Source organism: Penaeus monodon, chromosome 16, assembly GCF_015228065.2.
Source record: "Penaeus monodon isolate SGIC_2016 chromosome 16, NSTDA_Pmon_1, whole genome shotgun sequence".
Lineage (NCBI taxonomy): Eukaryota > Metazoa > Arthropoda > Malacostraca > Decapoda > Penaeidae > Penaeus > Penaeus monodon.
The window spans coordinates 36,246,905-36,264,404 of record NC_051401.1 but is presented as its reverse complement, the minus strand read 5'-3'; the positions used below and the strand labels follow the sequence as shown (position 1 = coordinate 36,264,404).

Below are 17,500 nucleotides of genomic sequence, written 5' to 3'. Positions count from 1 at the left end.
GCTATGGATTGGGCACTTTCAGACGCCTTCTTCTCGGTGGACGGGGAAGTGGTGTTTCTGAGGCAGTGCGTGACGTATACTCTAGGTGAAGTGTTTTCTGTTTCTCTGAATGTAAAAATTGCATCAAAGTGAATCCTTACGCGCTTCAAGAAAAATGCCATCAGAATATTTTCTGAAAGTGACAGTAATACAAATTATCCGATAAACGCTGCATTGTTAAGTGAATAAGAGTTTATATCTTTACGCTCGGAGATTTTATCCTACATTATTTATTTACCAATCTATTGAAGTTTGGTTACTCCTAGTAATTACAATCACTTTCTTTCAGGTGCACCTAAGATCTCTCAGTGTGCGTTTAGATCAAAAAGCTTCTAACCTCTCCCCACCATGCCTGGCCATATCGTGAAGAGCACCGGGCCCGACCCCGACCCCAGCGAATGGCTGTACGTTTCGGCCGAGCAGCGAATGCTCGACCAGACCAAGCCGTACGACCCAAAGAAGTCATGCTGGGTCCCTGACGACAAGGAGGGCTTCCTTGAGGGTCTCATCCAGGGAACTAAAGGGGATTCGATGGTCAGCGTTCAGCTGAAGAGTGGAGAGGTGAAGAACTACAAGAAGGACGTTGTGGGACAAGTCAACCCACCCAAGTATGAGAAGGCTGAGGATATGTCCAACCTGACCTACCTTAATGATGCCTCCGTCTTGTACAACTTGAAGACCCGTTACCAGGCCAAGCTCATCTACACCTACTCTGGCCTCTTCTGCATCGCCGTCAACCCCTACAAGCGCTTCCCCATCTACACCAACCGCACCGTCAAGATCTACCAGGGCAAGAGGCGTAATGAGGTGCCTCCCCATCTCTTCGCCATCTCCGACGGCGCCTACATGGACATGTTGCAGTGTAAGACAAAAACAGAAGTTCCTTGGTATTAATTTTGAGATGATGCAGATAGACAGATGACTTAAAATTAACTTAAACAAAATTAAAAATTCAGTGATGATTTGGTACGAATATTACTACTTGGTTGTTTAATGAAATCCCCTTTTTTTTCCAGCCCGGAACTAATCAGTCTATGCTTATTAGTAAGTACCTACACATTGCACTTGTCCTGTGATAAAACTAATGGGAAAAGTTTAAATCTGGCGTCACAACTCATAAATGAAAATTTATCGGCTTTAAACGTGCCAAAGCATAGACATTTCACATAACTAGGGAAATATTCATTTTCCTTACAAAAAAATATAATACGTTATAGTATTTTATTATATATACACATACATAAACACAAACTAACACACACGCACATATACATATGTATATTTATATATCTTCATATGTTATATATACACACACACACACAAACATATATATATACATATATATATGTATATATATATATATATATATATATATATATATATATATATATATATATATATATATAAATGTATATATGTGTGTGTGTGTGTGTGTGTGTGTGTGTGTGTGTGTGTGTGTGTGTGTGTGTGTGTGTGTGTGTGTGTGTGCTAGCGTGCATGTGAGTATATAGAATGATTGTGTATATAAACTCTCTATATATATTGCTACGTCTCAGGCGTCTCGCTACTACCGCTAATACCAGCTGCTATCTGCCGAACACAAGACACTAATTCTATGGGCTTATTAGCAACAAACACAGATAGAGAAAACGCGTATACCACCGTCTACTTCTTTAGCCTTGAAAAGTCCGTTGATGGACGTAGGCTTCCCCAGAGAGGAAAAGGGCCGTACCCTGCCTAGCTGCCACAGTGCGGTTGTAGGGGTGGAATCTCTGATTCTCCACCATCGTTGGTCGTGGCCGGTACTGCTTGAGACGTTCTGGATCCTCACAAGCCTCGTCACCGTCTTCAGCGGGTTCACCGTCTACACCAAAGTCTAAATAAGTAGTTAGACTTTGGTCTACGTTACACTTCATCATCACTGTGTGTCATTGTCATGGACTTGCACATCATAACATATCACTATCACGAGATAACAATTATGTACGGGAAACAAGGCACAGTAAACGTCACACATTGTGAACAAAATACGAGTTCATATTTTCACATGTGCGTTTTGTGCAAAACAACACACAGACACCACACACACACACACACCACACACACCACACACACACACACACTATATATATATATATATATATATATATATATATATATATATATATATGCATATATACCCATAAATATCCATATACATATCAACCTTACTTGCCTTCATATTTGTACACGGTACAATTTCTCCGACATTAATTGTTGGTACAATAAATGGCATACTTTCCTTTACAGTGGAGAGTCTGGCGCCGGCAAAACTGAGAACACGAAGAAGGTGTTGTCCTACTTCGCCAACGTCGGCGCCACCACCAAGAAGAAGGAAGACGAGAACAAACCGGTAACTCTCGTGTTCTGTGTAGATTTTTAAAAATCATATATGAAGAACATATTCTTTAAAGTAAGCATTTATTGTGAATATTGTTCGGATGTGGATATTCGGCATTTGTTTAGATATCTGTTTACTCGAAAGGTCCGCTTCCCTCTTACAGAACTTGGAGGACCAGATCGTGCAGACCAATCCTCCTCTTGAAGCTTACGGCAACGCCAAGACCACCCGTAACGACAACTCCTCTCGTTTCGTGAGTATCCGTTCGGCGTAGAAAATAGGCATAGTCTCTCCGAAACACAATCAGAATATTCACTTTATGATAAGTGTAATCAGAAATTACTAAGATATCCCCATTTATCGCTTCTTGCAGGGTAAGTTCATCCGTATCCACTTCGCCCCCAATGGCAAGCTGTCCGGCGCTGACATCGAGGTGTACCTGCTGGAGAAGGCTCGCGTCATCTCGCAGCAGGCTGCTGAACGAGGCTACCACATCTTCTACCAGATGATGTCCGATCAAGTCCCTTACATGAAGAGTAAGTCCGCATGGCTTTATAGTGGCACTACCGGAAAATCGCGTAATTCTTACCAATTGAATTAATGATAACTAGTGAGGCAACTATAAGTAACTGAAAAAATCCTTGTTTTTAACGGACATGATAGTTACAATTATTCGACCAAGTATTACTTTTCAATGATGAAAAACCACCATGATAATGTGAGAGCTTACAAACAGAATTTCCCAACAGAAATATGTCATCTTACTGACGACATCTACGACTACAACTACGTTGCTCAGGGCAAGGTCACTGTGCCTTCTATTGATGACAAGGAAGACATGGAATTCACACACGTTAGTGTTTGATATTTTGTTAATGGATGTTAAGTTAACATCCACAATAACCATAATAAACTGAGCTTTCCAAAGTTACTGACAAAAATCAAATATGTAATAAACACACACACACACATATATATGTGTATGTGTGTGTGTGTATACATTATTATTATATATATACACACACATATGTGTTTGCATGTGGGTGTGCGTGTGCGTGTGCGTACGTGTGTGTGTGTGTGTGTGTGTGATTAATACACAAAAAATGTCATCCATGATCACTTCCTTCCAACAGAACGCTTTCACAATTCTGAACTTCACTGACCAAGAGCGCGATGGACGCCTACAAGCTCACTGCTTCCGTCATGCACATGGGCAACCTCAAGTTCAAGCAGAGGGCCGAGAAGAGCAGGCCGAACCCGACGGTACCGAGGTATTCAACCGACATTTATCTTTCATTTTTATGGCAGTGGAAGGCATATGCATTTTTACTCTCTTTTATCCTGGAAGCTTTAACCCACTCCGCCCTTCCAGGCTGGTGATATTCTTGGTGAGGTTATGGGCGTCGACAGTGCTGAGCTGTACAAGAACCTGTGCAAGCCCAGATCAAGGTCGGCGCTGAGTTCGTCACCCAGGGAGAAACGTTAATCAGGTTAACTACTCCGTTGGTGCTCTGGCAAAGGCCCCTGTTCGACCGTCTCTTCAAGTGGATTGTGAAGAAGTGTAACCAGACCCTCGAGACCGGCCATGAAGCGTGCTATGTTCATCGGCGTGCTTGATATTGCTGGTTTGAGATCTTTGACGTAAGCCTTCGTTTCTGCCGTTTCGCACTGGGTTAATATTGCTGAATAGGTTTGAAATTCCACAATTGCTCAATTGTTTCTCTTGTTGGTCACTCAACTAGGGACTTTCTTTCTCATATTTTACTTATATAATGATGTTCCTTTGTACTAAAACGCTTCGGAGTTTTGCATAACTTCGTAATGAGAAGGAGCATTTTCTTCAAACACATTTTTGGGGGAGCAGGGGGGAAACAATAAAAGGGATTAACTGGCGTTCGTCGACTTGGTATGATTGAACCCTGATGAGCTCTTCGAGAAGTATTTCTGCCCGGTTGATGTGTTTTTCAAATTAAATTACAATGTCTGAGATACCCTTCAGCGGGACATAAAATTATGAGAAATTCCAAATACATCTGATTATTTTTTGCAAAAACTCGGTCCCCCTCCTATCCGAGGAGGAACCATGTTCCCAAAGGAATGAAAGACTTTGGGGGAGAAGCTAAAGGCAACCAGGGGCAAGTTCCCGTTTATCAAGCCTAACCCTCCCAACCAGGCCAGTCGGAGGGTCACTTCCCCGTCACTACCCCGGCACGGGATTAAAATCTGATGGTGGCGGGAGAAAAAAAGGATCCCTCAACGCCTTTTCCGATCGCTAAAAAGGCAAACAGTGTTTTGTTTGGCTTTGCTGCCATCCGGGCAGTCTGTGACCGGGGGGGAAAAAGGTAGGTTCCATAAAACAAAATTTCCAACAATTCCTATATTTGGGAACAAAACTTCTTTTTACCATGGCGATTCCTGTTTTTTTCTTTTTCCCTATTCTCTTTTTCTTTTAATTTATTATTTAATACACATATTATTCTTCTTTAGGCAAGGGGGGTAAGGGTGGAAAGAAGGGGTCCGGGTTAAAGACTGTGCCCTTTGGGTATGGGGTAAGTATAGTTATTTTAAATGCATTTTCCCGGGCCGTAAAAGGGGTTTTTTTTGCAGTTTTTTGAAGATGTATCGTGTAGTTGTCTTTATTTCAAAAAAATAGCGTTTTTCCTCAGGCCCAAAGAACATTCATGACGACCTGAACTCTACCTCCCCCTTCACCCGTTGCATTGTGCCCAACGAAAAAAGACGCAGGTAGGGGGCCGGCAAAAATAAGCTACAGCAGCAATACCCCAGTAATCACTTAGTAAGAAAAGTAATTAACCCGCTATCCCCCCAGGTGCTTTTTCAGGCTGGTCTTTCAGCCCCAGCGCCCTAAAAGGTTTCTCGGGGGGACCCGTTCTGCCGCAGGGCTTCCCAACAGGACCTTACATGACCGCACCGGTTTTTTTTGCAGTTTGTCATAAGCGAGAATTGTGTTCTTTTCTGCAACAAAAAGAGGTAGAAAAATTTTTTCCATGGAGATCTGTTTTTCAATAGTACAAGACCCCCCGAAATCATGATCATGGAAGACGAAAAAGAAACAGCAGAGAAGCGTTCGAAAAACGGATGACACGAACTTTTCCGTTGCGGTAAAACAAGGCAGTTTTTTTGGGTTTTTAGTATTTCATTTCTTAGCACACACGCATAAAAAAAACACACACACACAACAAACAACAAACAAAAATGGTGTGTGTGATTTTTGGGTGGGTGTGACCATTTAAATATAATTAAAATATAATATATATATTAAAATTTTAAAAATTTTAAAATATTATATATATATATATTATATTTTAAATATATAAAAAGTGTGGTGTATACGACACACACACACACACACATACACACACACACCTACACACACACACAACAACACACACAACCAAAACACACACCCATAATCATACTATATATAATATATTAATAATATTATAAATAAAATATATATTTTAAATAATGGTAAGGGTGTAACAGACATTTCACATAGAACACACATACAAATATATAGAACCATATAATTATTTATAAGCTACATCGTTGTTTGTGTATAAAACCCCAAACAGACACACACACACACACAATTTATACTTTTAAATTACCCACATAAAAAATATTATTTTTGATACATACACAATCCTTTAAAAACGTATTTTTTTTCCCTACAATTTTTTTAATTAGCATAGGATTTTCCTGTGGTGCCGGGTCCCCATGGAGGAAAATCGTGTGACTTTTGGGCAAAACATCACCGGATGATTGGACGCGGAATAACGGTCGCAAGGGAATACTCAGGGCGCAGGAGGGGCCCCCTGGCGGCTGAGCGTATATCAGGAGTAAGGCCTGAGCAACTGGTCTTGGTTCTTTTTCGGCAGAAGTGAACCCTCTTTCACCACCCCAGGGAAAACGAGAAATAATAAAAGGATGGGCGAGGGCGTAAAGATTAAGCGCGAATTACCGCAGGAAAGAATTAAGACCCCAACAATTCTTACTGAAGAGATAACGCCCTGAGGTTACCTTAATCTACAAAGGGAAAGTCCCGTTCATAGGGGATGGCCAAGCTGTCCCCAGAGAATGACCTAGAAGTCATTAAACGAAAGAAAAAAATTGATAAATTGTCGTTTGCGCATTAAAAATCTGCACAAAGTAACGGAATTTAGAAACGGATTTTGATATTACATGACATTTTTTAAAATTTACAGGAGCAAAAATGGACCCAAAAAGAAGAAATCTCGAACTAAATTTTCCCCGTCAAGAGGTTGTGAAAGATGAAACCCATAAAAAAGGTTTTAAAGACTTTGAGCTAAATCCAAGAAGGGACTAACAGAAAGGCAACGAAGGATCCCCAGATCCGCCCCTTAAACGATGAATCGCACCCAAACGAAATCATAAAACAAGTTAAAAAGGGAAAAAAGCTCCTGCGGGAGAAAACCCAGAAACCGCCGAGGTCTGAAAACTTAAAGAAAAGGCTAATCATCTTAAAAGGTCCAAGCTTAAACAGACACGACGGTTTAAAAATTTCGGTCGATCGCAGAAAGCTTGGGGAGATTTGAAAGTCAAAGAGGAAGGTCGAAGTGACGGAAGCAACCCCGGGAGAGCGTCTCGACCTCGACGCAATAAAAGGATGTAGAAAAAACATCCGGAAAAGACAAGGAACGGTTCCCTGTGCAACTCGAGAAGAACAAGGCTTTGTAAGGTGAAAAAATTTAAAGGATTGCAATCTCGAATTAAGAACTAAAACTGAGGTCAAACACGGCGCAAGCCGGGGCAAGGCAAGAAGAGAAAGGGAAATGTTGCTCGCGACTCGGCGACCAAAATGAGCGTTTGGACGAGGCGGCGGTGCTCCAACGCCCGTGGCCAACAAGAACGTGAGGCAGAGCGGCTAGCTGGACGGGGGCCGGGAATCCCAAAATCCAGCACGAGTCAGCGCTTGCTGGCCCTTTGCAAGAAGCACAATGACGCCGTCGCTGAAAAGACCGAAAAAATGAATCCACAAGAAAGAACAGGTGGGAAGAAATATTAGGGCAACGATTTTAAATTTATCACAAAATAGTTCTCTTTGGTACACATAATTTTCTAAATACGGTTCGTGTCGGGTGGTGTGCGGGGTGTGTGTGGGGGGTGTGTGGTGTGGTGTTGGATGTGGGGTGTGTAGCATACGTCCACCATATATATATATATATTAAAATATATATATAATAATATTATAAAGAGAAGAGAGAAGAGGGGGAGAGGAGAGAGGAGGAGAGGAGAGAGAGAGAAAAGACAGGAGAGAGAGAAAAGACAGAAAGGGGGCTCATTTGGTATATGAATTTTAAAGTGGAGATTAAATTAAACTTCGTTCCAACAGGACTGAAAAGGGAAAAATGTTAAACGTGGCCGAAAAACGAAACAGTATGGACACCCTTTTCGTGAAAGGTAAAATAGTATATTTTTTCCCTTTTTTTATACAAATAATAAATTTAAACAAATATTTGTGGGGTGTGTGTGTGTGTGGTTGCGCTCGGGTTTAAAAATTAATATATTATATATTTTAATAATTTAAAATATATTATATATATTTAATATAATATATCATAATATTTTTATACTATAAAATTATATACATATATATATATAATATATAATATATATTATATTAATATATTAAAAATATAATATAACTTTTAAAATGTCAAACACACACACCACACCCACACCAACAACACTATAAAATATATATATAATATAATATATATAAAAAAAAAAATATATATTGTATGTAGTTTAGTATACACACACACCCTCACACACACAACACAAACACCCCACACACAACACCAACACCACAACAACACACACCCCACACCCACACCCAAAAACCACACCAAAACCCACAAACAACAAACACAAAACACACAAACCAAAACACACGACCCAAAACACACAAACACACATGCACACTGTAATTTTTTCTCCCAAAAGCACGAACAGAAGTGATGATTTTTTCCTCCCCCGCCAGGCCCTAGCTGATAAGAAACAAGCAGATCAGCAGCAGATCAAGATTGAACTCCAAACTGGCGAAGAAACCCCATCTAACGACTTGAGCTCACAAGAAAAAGCTTTCTATTTGGAAGCCGCTTGTTGCTCAGCTGGGGAGAAGAAGGCCGATCTCATGAACAATTTAAAGGTTTTTTTCACAGCAGTGGGCGTACCAAAAAAATCGCGAGGATGAGGAAGGGGAAGGAAATTTTTAAAACCCCATTACAGTTCCCCTTAAATCTATTTTTGTAGGGAAATTTTTTTGATTTGAAATGTTAAATTTTTTCCCCCTCCCTGCAGGAAAGAAGCTCCTTCTTGGGAAAAACCGAACGGAACTGCCTTGACGGATTCGGAGCAGCTCGATGAGGAATCTGAAATAAGGGTGAGCCAAACGCCCGCTGCCCAAGGGTAAGCGAAGCCTATTTCGCTCCAAATATAGCTGAAGGTGTGGTCGTGCCCAAGATTTGGGCGCCCCCTTGAAGCGCCGCTCGCCCGAGGAAGCTGAAATTTCAGATTTTAACAATCAATTTTGAACTGCAGAGGAAAAAGCCAAGGGGCGGTACGTTTTCCACATGAGGAGATGCGCTGCAGGGAACGTGCTAGGGTTTCCATTTCTGCCGAAAGAAACGAAAACTTTGATCGTTGTCAAAGAAAGGAAGGAAAGGTGACGATCTTTCCCTGGAAGGTCTTCCCCAAAAATCCGCCAGTATTCCCCGAGCACTTCCGCATTAAGGCCAGTACGGGGAAAAACTGAGCATCGGTGCGTTCGTCGTGAAAACAAGAGTCTGGGGATGAGATCAAAAGGGCTTTATGGGCGATTTCCCGGGGGGGCCGATCCTCAGAGATAAGAAGAAGCAAAGGTTTGGGTTTAGAAGGAGGACTTTAGGTGCTCTCGAGGGGGGCCAGGTGGCACTTTAACGGAGGGAAAAAAAGGGTTTCCGGGGGCTGGAATTAGCCGTTGGCAGGGAAAATTTAAAAAGCAATCAAAAAAAGGAAAAAGAAAATTTGACGGACTCGGGAAGCATCTTTCCCCATAAATTCGTAAAGAGCAGCCATGATTAAAATGGGAACCAAAACCTTTGTCTTTTTTAAACCTTTTTTTTTTTTTTTACAGAAAACATAAAGTGCAATTTACTCCATGAACTTCTCTTGAGGTGAGGCTAAGAGTAAGGCGAGCTCTCCCTATGAAGAAGAAAATGGAGTAGACATCAATGAACGGAAAATTGCGCTCGACCATCTAACAAGGCCAACGCTGACATTCCAAAAAGGGAGTCAAGAAAGCTCAACTGGAGGAAGGGATGCAACTCGCTTTAAAAAGAGCAACATGTTTGCCTCAGAAAACCCGGGCAAGCCAGCGCTTTGAAAACAAAACTAACGGGAACGGGGAACTCGAAGAATCAGCACTCCCTTTTAGCGCCGACCCGGCCCCTGCCAGGCGAGTCTGAAAATGGGGACTCCAAAGAAACTTTGAGCCATTTTGGCCAGCATGGATCTTTTTCCATGGCGAAGAGGAACTGGAAAGGGGAGGCAACCCCCATGTGAGGGATTTTTTTGTTTGTTTGGGTTTTTGTTTTTTATAATTTGTCACATCTTATTGTAGTTTCTAAAGAGTGATTCCACAGGATGCCTTTTTTCGGTCTTTAAATCTGGGTTTTTTAAAAAACTTAACAGGCTGCCCGGATGACGCGAACGAGCCAAATTTTTAAAAAAAAGTCCCAAAAAACGGTTTACCTGCCGTGGCCGATGAACTCCGCGCTGAAAAGGAACACGCCAAATCTGGAAAAGATACCAGGGGCTAGAAGTTTTCCCCAAGGAGCTGCAAGTCGTTTGAGGAAGTGAACTAAAGCACACAAGACGGCAAAAGCTTTCTTAACTGAAAACCCCAAACCCAGGTGGAATCGCAGTTCGACGACGAACGGCCGTCACGCCGACCCCGAAGAAACCCGAGGGAAATGCAGAGGCGCTCAAGGGCTCAGCTTCCGCGAGGAGCAAGAAGAACCCCAGAGGAGCAACCGTCGACAAACCCCCCAGAAGAAAAAACTACAAGGCCCGACGAGGAGGCGAGGAGATCGCCCCCCCTAACCCGCCAAATAGTAAAAATCAGCAAAAACTGGAAAGGGGCTAAAATAATTTTTCTCCCTTTAAATTAAAAAAAAATAAAAACTGTCAAAGTAAATACTTTAAAGGAGTGTGTTTTTCGCGAAAGAAAACAAATAAAAATATATAAAATTCTAAGGGAAAAAGATTTTTAAAAAAAAAGAAAAAAGAAAGAAAAAAAAAAAGTTATATATATATAATTTATATTTTATATATATATAATTAATATATTTATTATTATATATGTGTGTGTTTTGGGGTGGGGGTTTTTGGGTGTGTGTGGGGGTGTGTGTGTGTGTAGGGTTTGTGTTGTGGGGGTTGTGCGTTGTGTGGGTTTGTATATATATTATATATATATATATATAGTATATATATATATATATAATATATAATATTAATATATATATATATATATATATATTATATATATATTATATTGTAATATATGTATGTATTTTTAAAATTTTTATATATTTTTATATTATATAATTATATATATTATATATATGTGGTGTGTGTGGTGGGGTTTTTGTGTGTGGTGTGGTGTTTTGGTGTGTGTGTGTGTGTTGTATGTAATATATATTATTAAAATTATATATAATATATATTAATATATATATATATAATATAATGTGTGGTTTTGTGTGTGTGTGTGTGTGTGTGTGTGTGTGTGGGTGTGTATGTTGTGTGGTGTTGGGGGTGAAATTTATAAAATATGTAATATTATATATATATTATATTATTATATAAAATTATTAATATATATATATATATATATATATATAATGCAAAAATTTAAATTTTCCCGGGTTTAAATGGAAAAATCGAAAGTTCATGAACATTTTGGTACGAAGCATGAATACATAGTAGACAATTAGGTATATACGTCGATAAAAGAAGTACTGAAAAAAGACCAAGACCAATCACTGCTGGCAGCATTTACTCCAAAGAAATCCTTCATCCTTACATAGAAAAGAAAAAATAACTTTTCATGTTCAAACAATATATGTGAGACAATTTGTGACAGTTCCCAAAAGGTTAATATAATTATGTTCAGCATAGGATTGATAAATTTTTTTACAGAACTGTAATATGAATACTGAAAGTTATCCTGAGGCTATAAATAGTGTAATTCAAAAATATAATTCCGCTATCCTGTCTTCACCAGTTGTTGACCATCAGAAATCAAGTGTCTCAGCTGGTCCAGTGGGTGTTTAATCATGGATACGTCACCGTAACAGACTTGAAATGTCCACTTTCAACCCCGCTTTAGGTGCTGGAGTCGGGAAAAAAGATCCAAAATTTAAACTTAAAGAAAACTGTCCGGTCTATGAAGGAGCTTCATGAGAAAAGGTGGTGTGTTTTATATATAAATATTGACAGATAGATAGATAAATAGAAAAGATAGGGGAGATGACATATAGATAGAGGGATTAGACACACGTAACATATTTTACATATATCTATATATACATATGTCATCTATATCTTAAAAATATATACATAATAAATATAATATATATATATATTTTATATTATATATATAGAATATATATATATAATAGACAGATAGATAGATAGATAGATGGGCAGTACAATATACATACATACAATACTCATAAAATATAATATATAATAAATTATATATATAAATCATATATATATATATAGATATATATATATTGTGTGTGTGTGTGTGTGTGTGTGTGTGTGTGTGTGTGTGTGTGTGTGTGTTTTAAATAGATAGACAGTTAGATTGATGCAGATGTATACATATATGTGCATACATATATGTGTGTATATGTATATATATATATATAATATATATATATATTATATATATCTATATATAAAATATATATATAATCTGTGTGTGTGTGTGTGTGTGTGTGTATATAATATATATATTCATATATACATATACATATATACAGATATTTATAATAATATATATATTTAATATATATATATTATATATATATATATATATATATATATATGCATATATATATAATATAATATATATATATATATAATTATAATATATATATATATATATATATATATATGCACATGCACAGACACACATACACATGCATAAATATATATCATTACCGTCATCAAGGATTTACTTGACCCTTGAGCACTCTGATAAAAGGATAGAGTAGGAAGAGCAAACTACCTATACGAGTGCTCAGTGTACTATGGACATTGCTGTTGTACAAGGATAGGTCTGTGGTATGGGGGACACGAGGAAGCAATGGCCTTACTGCTGATAGGATCCTCCTCCCTGTGCATCCGATACACTTTTGCGTAGCACGCCCCAAACACTAATAAGAGGAGCAACATGCCTAATAAGGTGACATATACAGGATAGATGAAGTTTATGTGAAAATCTGACATCAACCCCACGTCCGCGTCCTGAACCTTACTAACGCCCCTTAGATGCAACTCTGGGATCAAGACGTTGATTGTCGGCAAGGTCAGGAGTGCCAGCCTAATCGCTATATCATCTGCAGCTACGTCCATGACGAAGAACTTGATTGCCGGAATTTTTAATGACAGGGAACCCAACCCACAATGATGAGGTAGGACAAAGGTACCCTGCAATAACCTATCTAGCTGAAGCTCCTCGCAAGCAATTGTGGCGGCCGATGATTGATATAAATAGATCAGTGTCACCTGCGAAAGGCTGAGCATGAAAGGCGAGAGATGATCCCTCACCTCCTCAAAAGAACAGAGTGAGGTGATCACGCCGCCTGAAACAAGACCACGAGCACAAGATGGAGTGTGAAGAGATGAAGGTAAAGGTGAAGAAAAGCACACTAATGTGTCCTTGGTAGGCCTCAAACAGGAGTCTAAGAAGTCAGAGGAAGGGAAGGATAATGCACGACCTCCTAAGTCTCTAAGAATAAATGTGTGAGGCACGTGAACCATGTAATATGAACTGTTTGTTTTGTGTGGGAAAGGGGGTAGACAGTAGGCCCTAAAGATAGAAGAAGGACGCACTGGAATAATAGCAGACAGCCCAAAGGCAGTGAGGAAAGATCTCAGGCTAGCGTAAAAACGAGTGTGTTGTCTTAAAGGAAAGAGAGTCTTGACAGAAAAGGAAGATACCCTTTGAAGTGCCACACCCGTGTCGGCAGGTGAAATCATGTCAGTCGACACCTCTCCGTGCGCCGCACGAATGAGGATTGTTGTCAGACTATTCAATCGCCGCATAATCTTGTTCATTGTGCTTCGATACGAAAAAAACATTAAAGTTAAATAGGTAAGATGAGAAACCTTGTTTACTGTACCTACAATCTGACCGACCTTACCTCGAACAGAATTAAAATCAGAAGCTATTTCCTGAACATTGTGCTCAAGCGTGTTGACAGCACAACCAGACAAGTCGAAATCGTGAACTACAGATGATAAGCTTTCCCTATACTTCCTAAGTACGGATGTAAGAGTGTCGTCATCCACACTCCGAAAAGTCTTTGCGCAACAAAATTGAATAATCCTCGCCAGGCCCTACCTGTAGGTTTGAGAGTCCTACGAAAGTATTCAATTCTGCAGTCGTCGATGATAAGATCGAATAGGCGAATGTCATGTGCATCAAGAGAAGGATCTATTGTAAGGTTTTCACGAAGAGAAAGTATCTGGCCCCTGTGGTATAGCATGAGCTTCGAAGCATTGTGGAGTGGCAGGCCTCCACATGGCTTGTCATAGGGAAAACCTTCCCAAGGTCCTTAATCATAGCCCCAGGTGCGTCCTTCACGTTATGCGGCAGGCGATACGAGTCTCCTCCCACGATGAGTGCCACAAAGAATATGGACGACAGCATCCTGGAAGGGAGAGCCAGACATCACTCACCACTTGCAAGGCCAGCATAAAGAATATATCACAATAGCCAGTTACAAGAGAGCCCATAAAAAAGGAATGAGATGATAATGTTCAGTCTGAGAATGAGCGATGCAGGTAATGCATGCAATCGCATCTAATGAGGATACTATAATAGCAAAGATAGAAACAAAACAATACAGGAGTAACACATATACCTGACAAACTCGCTAACTCTCAGTACACACCGTGATCTCATACAGAGAGGTCATGTGGTGCCCGTGTTCCAGTGCCCTCGTCCCTTACACACGAATCTTTTTGAGTTATATACAAGGAAGTTGTACAAGGAGTTCATGAGCTTTTGGTGCTCATATAACCCGCAAGTGACATGTGACATGACAGTAGTGATGTGATAATAGTTATGCTTGTAAGGGAATTTGAAATAATTCCTCTACCGAGTGCCAAGTACTGCTGTGGTAACTGTTAGAGCTGAGTACCCCGTCGTCCCGAGCGCTATATATCACCTGTCGCGAGCCGGGCGGGTCAGGCGCAGCGGTCACTTCCACGATGTGGGGTAACCGCAATGTAAACACTGAGGGCGAGGACTCGGTGGATAACTGTCCCATCCCACCTGAAGAATGCGCTTCAACCTGTAGTTCAGTGGATAGTCCTACTGAATCCATTGCCATGCAATGGGCATGCGCTGAAGGTGATCCCGACGCCCTGGTGGGTGACGCTGAAGGAGGAAGTGACAGCTTCACATTAGTGAAGTTGAAAGCAAAGAAGAAAAGAAAGCCCAGCAATGCCGGTAAGACACCACTGGCACCAAAGAAAAATTATGTCCGCCTCGCATTCCCTGAAGGCACAACAAAATCGGAAATAATGAAATGACTCCAGGACCTCGACAACGACCCTCGACCTTGTGCGAGGAGACACTCTCTCCTCACCACATGTGTATATCGCTCGCTTGCAGCGGAAATACATTGACGATCTTATAAAGGATCAATTCATGGTATCAGATTCAAATTATGTAATAAACCACAAAAACGAGAAAAATATGACGAATACCATGTGACACACTACACAAGGATCTCGATCTTGAAAATGCGTATGCAGTCAATGGAGTTCACAAGGCCATAAGAGTGCACAAGGATGGGAAACCACTAAACCGCATCCACATAATATGGAAAAGAAACCAACCACCTCCCAGTACATACCACTTCTTTGTAAAATACATGCCCGCCAGCCACATGCGGCCGTGGAGGGGATCTACTATAACTGCATGGGAAGTAACCCTGTAGCCACTAAGTACTGCAAAAGCGGCAAGGCACGCCGTGCAGCATTGTGTGACAGCATCGCCAGGAGTGGCCTACGCATTCTTCAGAAGGGGATAACGTGAAGTACTGCAGATGCAAGTAATTATACATATATATAGTATTACTATATAGTATGTATAGATATATATAGAAGATATATATATATAATATATCAAATCATAATATATAATATATATATATATATATATAGAATATATATATAATATATATATATATACACAAATATAATATTATATATATATTATATATATATATATATATTACACAAACATATTATATATATATATTATATATATATATATGTATATATATATATACACAAACATATATATAATATATATATACACACAAACATATATATATTATATATAAAACTAGTATATATATATTATATATATATATATTATATATATATGTACATATATATATATATATATATATATATATATATATATATATTATACACATATATATATATATATATATATATATATATATATATATATATATATATATATATATATATATTGTAGGTTTAGGTAAACACTACAGTTAGTCAAATTAGCTCTTAATTTGTGGAGCTTACAATGGTATCGATGGTAAGAGCCTAGCCGATGAGTGAGCATTGACTCTGGCTGAAGCACAGGATTCACACAGACTAAGCTGATGATGTCCTCTCCTCGCAGATGTTGGATGGTGAGTAGTGTTGAAGGTCGCGTGGTAAGTAAATGTCTTGCTGCCGTGAAAGTCAAGTTGGACAGGAGCGGATGCGGGCCATGCAGTCGCGAAGCTGTTTTCCGAAAGCTCCCGGGTTCTGGTCTCCAGAACTAATTATGAAGTCCGCAGGGAGGACTATGGTGGTTCCATAAACCATCTCGGCAGCGGTGGACTGCAGATCCTGCTTGAAAGATGTCTGTATGTGCAGGAGTGCTAAAGGCAACTGGTCCATTGGGTGGTGTAGGCGCTCTACCATGCCGTTGACACTGGAATGGTAGGCCTTGGTTCGGATGTGCTTTAAGCCAAGAAGAATCATCACCTGCCTCCAAAGCTCGGATTCGAAATGAGAATCGCGATCGGTCGTGACCGTCGCAGGAATGCCATAGCGAGAGATCCAGGTGCTGATGGTCTTGGCAATGGTGGCGGCGGTGATATCCGGGATGGGGGTGGCCTCAGGCCACCTGGTAAACCGGTCAATCGTCAGGACGTAGCTGTAACCTGTGAGTCTAGCCATGGTGAACAGACGTGTTTTTACCTCCTCTCCGCAGCCGCCAAACAGCTCAGCAAACCATGGCATCTCATGGTCCCGCAGAGTCAGAAGGAAATCTGACTACCCCCCCCCCCCTGGGTCACAGGGGGCCAACCAGGGAGCTTCCCCGGTGTTTCTTCGGGCAGCTAGCCCGAGCTCTCATACCCTTAGCCCAGGGTTTCATGCCCCCTTCCCAGGGTAATGGGACCTCCGCCCTAGGATACAGGCCCCTTGGCAGCAAGGGTCAAAGCTGCTCCCCCACCCATGACGATGGGCACCCCCACGGCAGCCAGGGTCAAGGCTGCCCTCCTGCCCAGGGCAAAGGGCGACTCAGCAACCCGGACAATCACAGCAGCCCGATCAGAAATGACAACGAAACCAGCAAATACAGTGATAACAGTGAGGACATCGAAGAAACAAATCAGATAAATGAAAACAGTGAATACAGTGCAGACAGAAAGGCTGTGTATCATTTAGGCAACATAACCATAGTGCTGAACACAATCCTATGCTTTATTGCACAAAAAA

At 40.3% G+C, this 17,500-nt stretch overlaps 1 pseudogene; it reads left to right on the top strand.

Moving 5' to 3' along the window:
- Nucleotides 1–372: 372 nt before the first annotated feature.
- Nucleotides 373–17,500, top strand: part of LOC119582753 — a 25,790-nt pseudogene continuing 8,662 nt past the window's right edge.